Source organism: Lissotriton vulgaris, chromosome 5 (assembly GCF_964263255.1).
Source record: "Lissotriton vulgaris chromosome 5, aLisVul1.2, whole genome shotgun sequence".
Taxonomy (NCBI): domain Eukaryota; kingdom Metazoa; phylum Chordata; class Amphibia; order Caudata; family Salamandridae; genus Lissotriton; species Lissotriton vulgaris.
This window is the reverse complement of record NC_141693.1, coordinates 1807172479-1807183052: the sequence shown is the minus strand read 5'-3', so window position 1 is coordinate 1807183052 and position 10574 is coordinate 1807172479. Positions and strand designations below refer to the sequence as shown.

At 47.4% G+C, this 10574-nt stretch overlaps 1 pseudogene across 1 annotated transcript in view; it reads right to left on the bottom strand.

The window, feature by feature from the left end:
- Nucleotides 1-1229: 1229 nt before the first annotated feature.
- Nucleotides 1230-10574, bottom strand: part of LOC147717238 (keratin, type I cytoskeletal 12-like) — a 29579-nt pseudogene continuing 20234 nt past the window's right edge. The window contains exons 4-6 of the transcript XR_015295599.1: nucleotides 8827-8988; nucleotides 8576-8701; nucleotides 1230-1466 (exon numbers count right to left, since the gene is read on the bottom strand). The product of XR_015295599.1 is annotated as a keratin, type I cytoskeletal 12-like (transcript). The remainder of the gene's footprint in view (nucleotides 1467-8575; nucleotides 8702-8826; nucleotides 8989-10574) is intronic.

The following is a 10574-nucleotide window of genomic DNA, read 5'->3' as shown; positions in this document are numbered from 1 at the left end:
CCTTTTTGGTATTTACTACCCACGCTTAGAGAGGGAGCTTTCCTCTATTTATGTGGGTGTCTGTGGATTATCAAACACTTGCGGATATGCTTGCTTGCAAACCCCCCTTTTTTAGTATTCTCTGCTCACGCTGTGAGAGGGGGTTGTTCCTCTACGTGTGTGTTTGTGTTCATACATTGAGGGATATACTTGCTCATACTCTTTTATCACTGTGGTCTTTTAACTTCACCACTTCATAACCAAGTGGTTCATTGCTCGACCCTAATGACCCTCGAGCATTTTCCGGACACGAACTCATTCACCGGGCTGGTCCTGATAGCTAATCTAGGTGCATCTTATTAAGGAATCTAAGGTAGCACCCCGATATGGGTGTCACATAAATTATGCATGATGCCCGGACCTGAACATATGTGAAACCAATGTTGATTACAACCTTGTATAGAAGGAATTAACCCTTCTCCTTCATGTTTATGTGTTTGTGGTCCTGTTTTTGTCCCTTCTTTTCCACAGGTTTCCTTTTTTAACACACCCCTACCAGAGTGAGTAGTGTGGTGTTGATGGAATGTTTTCCGTCCTTTGACACTGTATATAACTTTTTCACACTTAGCGCCTCACGGGAGGGTGCACCTTAGCGCGCGCACACCACCGGAGGACTTTTGGTTGAGGTCCTGAAGAAAGCTGAGCTACATGCAACTTAAACAGCTGAAACATGTCGACCAAATTTTTTTTCTGATTTAGGATTCCGGTTCCTCAATTAAGAGCCTGGGGAGTCCGCTCACCTTGTTTTTAACCAATGTGGGCTGGCCATTATTAAAAAAAATTCTAAAGGCACAACCTTTGCATTTTTTAATTGTTAAATACACATTTGCACTATCACGTTTAGTCACTTCCTAATTTGGGCACTGTTGCACTCACCACATCCTGCTCCGCTGTAATCAGGCGTCGTAGCACGCTGGGGAGGCATTCGGTCACCCCAGCGGGGACCCGACGATGAAGCATGTCTCCAACTAGTGGTGGGTGAGGGTCCTTCTAAGAATTAAGGTTCTTTCCCTCCACCCACCACAGGGTGACCAGCAAACGCCCTGACTTTCTTCTAGTTGAAGACAGTCGCTCGGGCCCTCTTAGGGACATTGAGACTGCCCCGCTGTACATACTGCATGCATGTGAGCAACTATGAATGATATCCTTCCAGTAGACAATTCTTGCCCCTTATAAGAGAGTTGAGATAGCTATGAAAGCTTTCCTTACTCAAACCCTCCCTCCAGCAGGCGCCGGAACGTCTCGATCTCCATCTCTAGCCGGGCCTTGATGTCCAGGAGCTGCTGGTACTCATAGCTCTGCTGCTCCATTTCGCTGCGGAGCTTCATCAGCTGCTGCTCCAGGCCGCTGATCCTCTGCTGCATCTGCGTGAGCTGGTCCACGTAACTTCCTTCTGTCTCTGCTAAGGTTGCTTCCAGGGAGCTTTTCTGTCAAGAGAGATGAACCTTGCATGTTACAGCACAGACAGGAGGACTACAAACAGATCAAGTAGGCTGGCAGAGAACCAAGAGCTGTTTGATCAAGTGCATCTTTGTTGGAACCTCAAGTTGAGAGCATCCTTTTGTGTTTGGTTTATATGGACCATACTAATGGCTGCCCACCCTGCACCTCTCACTCTGAAGCACTATGCCCACAAAGCTGCCCCATTTCTTGTGCCACTTAGTGGGGTAGGCTGTAATGTCAGTAAAGAAATGAAAACTCAAGATGTTTTTTTTTTTAAGGTGTACATCCGTATGCTGCCCATTAACATATCACTATATCACGTATTGTCTATTTTTTAGTTGAAAATGTGTTTTTATTTTATAACAAAGAACAATCGGTACTTAGTCATAGAATCACATTTCGTCAGCATTTTGTTACACACATGTATACAGTTATAGCATTTCTTGAACTATTCTGTGTCCTTCGCAGTTCAACAAAGAAGACAAGGCATAATTTTAAGTGGACTTTATGCTTAGTACACAGTTATCCCGCTGACTCATCGCCTAATCACTAACATCTGATATTGTGTCTTATTGAGGGGACTTACATATATTGCAGCGGTAGGATTCCATCTCCCCAAATGCGGGCCCACTTTTTGGGGCATCCCCTATGTACATACACTGCTTTTTCGGTCACCAATTGATGCGCCCATATCGTGGCACCATTTTTGCAGGGTCGGGGTCTGCCTGGATCCCTTTTGGCCAGGGCCAGACCAAGTGTTACCCAGTCCTGGTCCGAATGATTGAGGTCTGTTGGCTCCCAGATATTAAGCAGGCAGCATTTTGGTTCTGGGAGGACTTCTATCCCTGTGACCCGTGACATGACGGACATAATTGATGCCCAATATGACTTGATGGTTGGACATTCCCAGACAGTGTGTATGAAAGTTCCCGGAAGGCCGCATTGTCGCCGGTAGAGTGGTGTGTCAGTGTTTCCCAGTTTATGTAATAATGTACGTGCGTAGTATTTTCTATGTAAAATTTTCAATTTCAATAATCGAAGCCTCGAGGGGAATGCCACCTCCCTTAATGATGCCAGTGCTTCCTGCCAGTCTGCCTCTTCCATGGGTCCCAGCTCCGCCTCCCATCGTTCCTTAAGGGCTATCGTGGGAACTGGTTGGTTGTTTACTATTTTCTGATACCCCTTGGGATACAGCATTCTTGCTAGGTGATCTGTGAGAAGTCTATCCTCTAGTGGCGAGGCTTCTGGCAGTGGTGTGTCTCACGGCAGCGCATTTTGTAGGGCATGTTTCACCTGTAGTTATCTAAACCTTTCTCTCTGTGCTAGCCCATATGTGCCCTGTAGTTGGTCAAAGGAGATGATCTCCCCTTTTTTCCACAGATCCCCTACCCTTGTTTTGCCTATTAGATCCCATTGACGGAAACCTTTCGTATTGCTCAGCTTGCCCAATCGTCTTGCGTCCCATATAGGTGTAGCCTGAGTAAGTACCCTCTCCCAACCCAGTGCTCGTTGTACCTCAAACCAGATCTTGACCGTATGGGCCATCAGGCATATAAGCGTGGGCCGTCATTTCTTATTATATAGTGTTCCAATGATACCCTCCTGATCAAGTAAATGCCTGTCCATGCAAAATGCTGTCTCCTCCTGTGGTACGTGTAGCTATTGATTTAAAACCATAAGTTGAGCAGCCCAATAGTATTGTTTAATATTGGGAAGGGCAGTGCCTACATCGTATCACCTCCTATTAGCTTTTGTATGGCTATCCGACTTTTTTGCCATCCCATAGTAGTTTGGTCACTTCAGCATTAATCGCTGTGAAGTACATGGGCGCTACCGGGAACAGTGTATTTTGGGGGTCGTATAAAAATCGGGGGAGGGCCATCATTTTAAAGAGGGCCACCCATCCAAGTAGGGTTAACGGCAAGGAGTGCCAGTGTTTGGCGTCGTTTTGGAGTTTTACAAGCGGTTTTGTGAGATTTTCTGTTATGAAGCGCTGACGTGCATGAGTGATGTAAAACCCTGGGTATTTGAATTCCTGGGTATCGACCTGAAGGTGCAATGTTGTGGGAGTTATGGCACGGACCACAACACGTAGAGAAGGGACTTTGTCCAGTTAATCGTGTAGCCTGAGGCGCGTCCATATGCCGCGCAGATATCCAGTAGGCAATTTATGGACCGTGCCGGGTAAGCCAAATAGAGGAGGATATCATCTGCATACTGTGAGATATGATCTTCCCACCCCATTGCCCACCGCAGCCCCCGGATGACCAGGTCTTGTCAGATCCATGCCACCAGAGGCTCCAACACCATTGCGAAAAGTAACAGGGACAGAGGATAGCCCTGTCTCGTCCCCCTCCCCAAAGGGAAGTCTGTTGAGATACGACCATTTACTACAACCTGGGCCAAAGGTTTTGCGTATAGGAGTTCTATCCATGCACAAAAGTTTGGGCCAAACCCCAGGTGCCGAAGCACCGTGAAAAGGAAGGCCATTCCATCAAGTTAAATGCCATGCAGGCATCTACCAATAGAATCACAGCGTCTTCTTCAATCGTGTCTGTACGTGCCATCACACCATTCAATCTGCGCAGGTTGAGAGCTGTATTTCAGTTTGGCATGAACTACGACTGATCCGGGTGAATTAAAGCCAGGAGGTGAGCCTGGAGTCATGTAGCTAGTGCTTTGGCTAATATATTCGCCTCCGCATTTATAAGGGAGATCGGTCTATAGAAGCCACAATCCCCCGGGGGCTTCCCCAGTTTGGGGACTGCAACTATTGTAGCCAAGCTCTGGTCCCTTGGCAGTGCCCCTCTTTGTAGTCTATGTGTAAACATATGGAGCATATGAGGCATGAGTTGTGATGCGGCCTTCTTATAAAGTTTCACTGGCAGCCCGTTGGGCCCCAATGCCTTTCCCACGTGCAAGGCTCCCACAGCTCGCTGGAGTTCTTCACCAGTAAGGTCTGCTTCTAGCTCTAGGGAATCCTCAGGCGTTAGTCCTGGCATTTGAATGTCTTTGAGGAATGCTATATTTTCCTCGACCGTGTGTGGGGTGTATATACCTGTTGAAAGTGTGCTGCCAGCGCCTCAACTATTTCTTGCAGATATGTTGTGAGTTCACTCGTCTGTATCCTGCTCTCCGCTACCTATCTGCATGCCCTTTCTTTTTTGTCAAACCATGCCAATAGTTTTCCTGCCTTATCTCCCATCTCGTATATAGTGTTTTGAGTGTCTGCATTTTTAGTTTTTGCTTCTTACCATGCGTATGTTCAGTATGCTTGTTGGGCTAATCGCAACCTATGTGCTACAGGTACACCCGCCTCCCCCACATATTGGGCCTCCATCTGAGACACTTCCTGTTCCAGAGACTATACCTGGCGTCATTTCTCACGTTTGTGGTTAGCAATCAGTGATATGGTCTGCCCCTTATCACCGTCTTGTAGGCTTCCCATAGGGTCACCGGTGATGACATTGTGTGTTCGTTTTCACTAAAAAATTGGTTTGTGGCCTTGAGAAGTCCTTTGCCAATTTCTGGGGTTTTCAGGTAGCCAGGATTTAGTGGGACGATGCGTCCCCTACCCGGGGGGTGTGAGACGAACGTGAGTAAAATAGGCGAGTGGTAAGAGATGCCTCTCGGGAGGTGTGTGATCTCCCCCACCTTTTCAACCCCAGCTGCCAATGTTATTATGTTGCCCATTCTTGAGAGACTGCCATGCACCCCCGAGAGAAACGTGTACTCCCTCGTTGTCGGATGTCTATTCCTCCACATATCTATGAGGCCCGTCGCCTCTGTGGAATCTGACAGTTTGTTGCTCTGCCTGTCGGTGTCCCTGGGGGGTTGTCTATCTACGGATGTGTCCATTGTGGCGTTAAAGTCCCCTCCCAAAATGAGTTCTCCCTCTGGAAGAGATAGGAGAAATTTTCTCAGGGTTGGTAGTGCCTTGCTGTGTAGTGCAGGGAGAATATAGATCTATTCCAGATTGTAGGTGTGTCCTTCCCATTGGCAGGCTACAGCCGCAAAGCGTTCTTGGTCATCAGTCCACAAACCCTTGGTCGTCAGTCCAGGAATCGTTATTGGGAAACGTTTATTACATAAGATTCCCACTCCCCGTGACCCGGAGATGAAGTCCGAATGGACTACCATCTTGTAGCCCCATCTGTCTAGCTCTCTGCAGGCAGAGCCCACCTGGTGTGTTTCCTGTATAAGAGCTATCGCAGGTCCTTTGCGTTTTATATATTGAAGGACCAGGCCTCTTTTTATTTTGTCCATTTACATTCCATGAAAGTACAGAGAAGGGGGATGGTGGTGTGTGGAGTGTCGAGTCACCTGTGTTAGGATCCTTCGCCGATATCATAGCCGTTAAGTGTGCTGTCATTCTCGTGAGATTGTGCTTGCGTCATCTTTGCGCAAAGTGTTCCGCACACACGTATGTTTTATACCTTAGTGTTCAGTACCGTTGTAACTAAAGATAAACAATAATCCCAATGAACACCCTTATCCCCCTTCCCCTCCCTGTCACCCCCTCCTGCCTCCCTGCCCGGCGGTCCCCAGACTGCCCTCCTCCCCAACTGAGCATAGTGCTTTTTCCCCATAACTAGTACTTGCGTAGGGGGTACGTCTGCAGTCCTTGAGAGCCCTCCCTTCCCAGAAGCATGTCGTCTTTAACGGTTCCCATCATCTCTGACAGTTCATAAGCCGGAACGACACAGGCGTTTCATCCGGCATTATAGTTGTGGTGCGCAGGTCTATAGTACCTTCAACCGTTTCATATCTAGAGAGAGCTAGTCTGTCAATTGGGTCAAATACACTACAATTCTAGAGTATCAACCCGTTGTCAATCAGTCCCCTTTGTCACTGGATGCAGGAGATCTTGATCTTTGGGACTAGTAGAGTCTGTTCTGCTGTTGCATTCTGGGTTTGCCGGACCTCGTCGCAGGGCGCCATCCCTTCAGCCAGTCTGGAGCTTCTTCAGGTGTGGTGAAGAACCAGGTTTTCCCTTCTGCTTCTATCCGGAGTTTCATCGAGAAGAGCATTGAATATTTGAGGTCTCTGGTTCACAGCTCTTTCTTGACATCCAGGAAGCTTCGTCTTTGTTTGGTTACTGACGCTGTTTAGTCTAGGTAGAGCGTGATGGTGCGGTTCTGTAGACCGATTGGTGGGGCCACCCTTGCTGCCTGTAGAATGGCGTCCTCGTCTCGGAAATTGAAGATGCGTGCCAGTAGTGGTCTGGGTGGGGGGCATCAGGTTGTGGCCTCCCCCAGGTACATGGTGAGCTCTTTCTACAGAAAAGAAGCTAGACAATACACATGGTTGTAGTTGGTTCTTAACGAGGTCCTCCACAAATAGGCCCAAAGCGGGTCCCCCTGCGTCCTCGGGCACACCAATAATGCAGATATTATTACGTCTAGAGTGGCCTTCTTGGTCATCGATTTTAGTCAGTATGAGTTTATTGTCAGCTTCCAAGTTAGGTACTTGTCGCTGTAATGTGGCTGTATTCGTGGCGAGTGTCGTTGTTGTGATCTCAACCTCAGTTAGTCGTGCAATAATTTGGAGAAATCCGCCCTTATTAGTGAAATGTCTGTGGAAATTGTGCCAATAGAGGATTGAACTTGTTGTAGGGCTGCCATTATGTCTACCAGCATGGCTGCGTTGGGCTCTTTAGATGCGGGGCCTCTGCCTGTGCTGTGTCATTAGGAGTGTTTTCGCCCTGGTCCTTGCTGTAAATTAATTTATCCAGTCTGCCAGCCGGTGCGCCCCTCGGTCCACAGCCCCCCATTTCGTACCACTTGACTGGGGATGTTGCACCAGGTTCACAGGGGGAGGGTGGTAGTCACCGCTGTCTGCCAGGTGCAATGCTGTCATGCACGAACCTTCGGGTTTCTCACCCTCCTCACCTTAGATGTAGGGCCGAGGCGATCACGCTGTATGGTGTGCTCCGGCACACACCACTAGCGGAAGAGAAAAATTTCACCACAGGTGCTAGGCCCACAATGCAATGTAACGGCTAATGAGAATATGTTGTTAAAGCTTATTTAGCAGGCCTGATGTGTGCCCGTAATACACCAGTGGCGGGACTTTATTGCCGTTGTGAGCAGTGATGCAAGGGATGCAGGGCCAGGCATTTTCCTGTGGCAGATATTCTCTTTAATAGGGCGTGCGAAGCTCGTCGGCCCCATAGTCTGAATTGGGGTGCCCCCGCTGTTCCTCACCAGCTACGCAAGTGTGCTTGCTTTGTGTAGTCTTCTCTACCTTTGTTGTATGCCAGCATAGATAGTCATCTCATCAAGCAGACCGCAGGGCATCCAGCTTTCAAGTTTGGGGGTTTACCTAAGGTGAGTTATTACATATGGTATGATACACTTACCGCAGTCTCTCCGCGACCGCATATTAGTCTCATCTCACCCACAGGTTGGGCCCCTCGGCGAGTAGCAGCCGGCCGTCGTTCGAAGTATTAGGCCCCCTGCTGCTGTGATGCACCGCACCTCACTGTCTGTTCCGGTCTATTAAGCGATGCATGTGCGACGTGCAGGCCACGTCTTCTTTGTGCTCCGTCTTTCTCAGCACCACCAGTCTTTCCCCAGCCACGGGCAGAAGATATACGTGAGGCCCCGGCTTCAATTTTTGTACGTAGGCCTTCGTTCGTCACTCGCCGTAACTCGGCAGCCGCCGGTCCAACGGAGCTCAGGAGTGTCTCGACATAGTGCACCGACACTCCAATTTCAGCGCCACCTTAGGTCAGCCGTTAAACTGCAGATTTATGTGCGGATTTTCAGGGAAGGCTCCCTCAGTCACGGAGCTCTCTCAGGCCGAGACCATCATGCTGGGCTGCTAGCCACACCCCCGTATTGTCTATTTTTGAGAATTTTAAATAGGCAGGTTTATGTTTTGGGAGAAGCTGCTGCTGACACAAGGTTTCTTTGTTCCAGGTAATTCTACTGATATTTGAAGAATATTTTTGCAAATATGTCCAGATTACTTAAAAAACCTAAATCTAGGTATGAACACAGAATAAAAAAATAAAAAAAGTGTACACTGACATGAGTAAAAGTGTATTCCTCTACTTCTGATAATCACATGGTATCTGAGACATACGTACCATGGCCAACTGGGACTGAAGCTCGAGCTGCAAGCTCTGGAGAGTGCGACGAGTCTCTGTCACCTCACTCTTCGATGACTGCACTGCCTGCACATTCTCATTGAGCTGCACTTTCAATTCTTCAGACTGAGATAACAGATCAAAAGAGAGAGGAGAGCATTGTTAGGTTCCAACAAGTGTGAAATACGCCTGCATAGTAGGCTGCTCACCATGTTACATTGCACAATGTGCCTTTGTAACAAACTTCTTACCGCCTTCAAGAACTGGGCCTGGGCTTCTCTGCGGTTCTTCTCCGCCAGCGCCTCATAGTCGCCTCTCATTCTATTCAGGACTTCAGTGAGGTCTTGTCCAGGAGCAGCATCCATCTCGACATTTACTTGGCCACACACATTTCCAGACACATTCTGCATTTCCTGTGTAGAGCAAGAAGACTATTGGCTTGCAAATCATATGAACAGGAGCTAAACACACATGTATAAGATTTGAGGGACAGTAGATTCAAAATGGATGCTGTGGGAATTGACTAGAGGGCATTGGAATCATAAATCTATAAAAAAACTAAATCCTCCCTAAAGAAATTCATAAATAAACCCCGGGAAACACTGTCTCAGATCTTTGAAGACACTGCCTTTCGTTAGATCATGCCTCCTCTCACAAGTCGAGATCCATAACGTGACCTCACAGCTCGTCCTAATAATAAAATAATAATTCCACATTTGTATAGCGCAAACTTATCACGCCTAAGGGTATCCAGGCATTGGGGGCCATTGAGGAGATTAAGTGAGCTATTGCCCAGAGTCACATGATGTTGAGCCTGCCGCAGGCTTTGGGGATTGAACTGTGAGCCCCGTGCTCCGGAGTATGTTGCTCTGGCCTCTACGCCACACCTCTCCTATTAGATAACACCATCTCCTACGAGTACACACCCCTGCGAAGAGACTACAACCAGTCACTGTACAACACGCCCTTCATTGGCTCACACCTTCTCTCACTATAACACTGCATCCTACTTAAGGCCCCCTTTCATTAAACCCACCTCCACCTAGATCCAACCCACATTATAACCCCTTACATTTCACTTTACTATTTAATAAATGCCACTCCCCTTAAATAAAACCACATACTTTATCTCTATAACAAGCATCTTCCCACCAGACCACACACCTCCTGCAGAATCTTGATCTTGCTACTAACTCATCAGCGTAGCAGACCATAGAGGTACAACTATACAACGCTCACACCATTCCAGCAGCCTCCTGTTTAGACCTCATCCTTGCATTCATACTACATGAACGTTACAAGTTAAAGCACCAAGTAACACAAATGTGGTCTCTTTATCAAAATTGAGTCCAACAGAGCATATCATAAGTTTATTCCAGTGCAATTCAATACCCGGAACTTGCTTCTGGTACAACTAGTTACCAAGACACCATGCCCTTAGCTGATGTTGTACAACACCCAAAAGATCACAACATGCTCCAGTAGAACTTATACATGTATAGATCACACCCTCATCCAAGAGAATACAGACCTCAATAGGCAATTCACTAGGTAAGTATAATTCACAACTTAAATAGACAACATGGTAGCCTGTGAAATTCCACAGCAGATTGGATCAAGCTTTTGCCACCAAAACTTATTACCCATTAAAATCACACTGTATGCCATTAGAACACACTATCATATAGACAACTACTGCTCCCCAGCCATGACAAGAGACAGCTGCCTTGGCCTCTAGAAGCCATGTTTCAATAGAGAACATCTTCATATCTGATCACATTCTCACCCACTAACTGCCGCTTCCCAAAATTGGTACTTGAGCCAGTAGAGCATACTGCTCAAAAGACAACATATTATCTCTCAAACCACACACATATGGGACACTCTACTTCCCTATATAACATAGTGCCAAACAGACCCCACACCCTCTAACAACCAGAGCAGGCTTTTCTCAGTAGCTCACTCCCCTGCTAGAAGGTCACCTCTTTCCCCAGTAAAT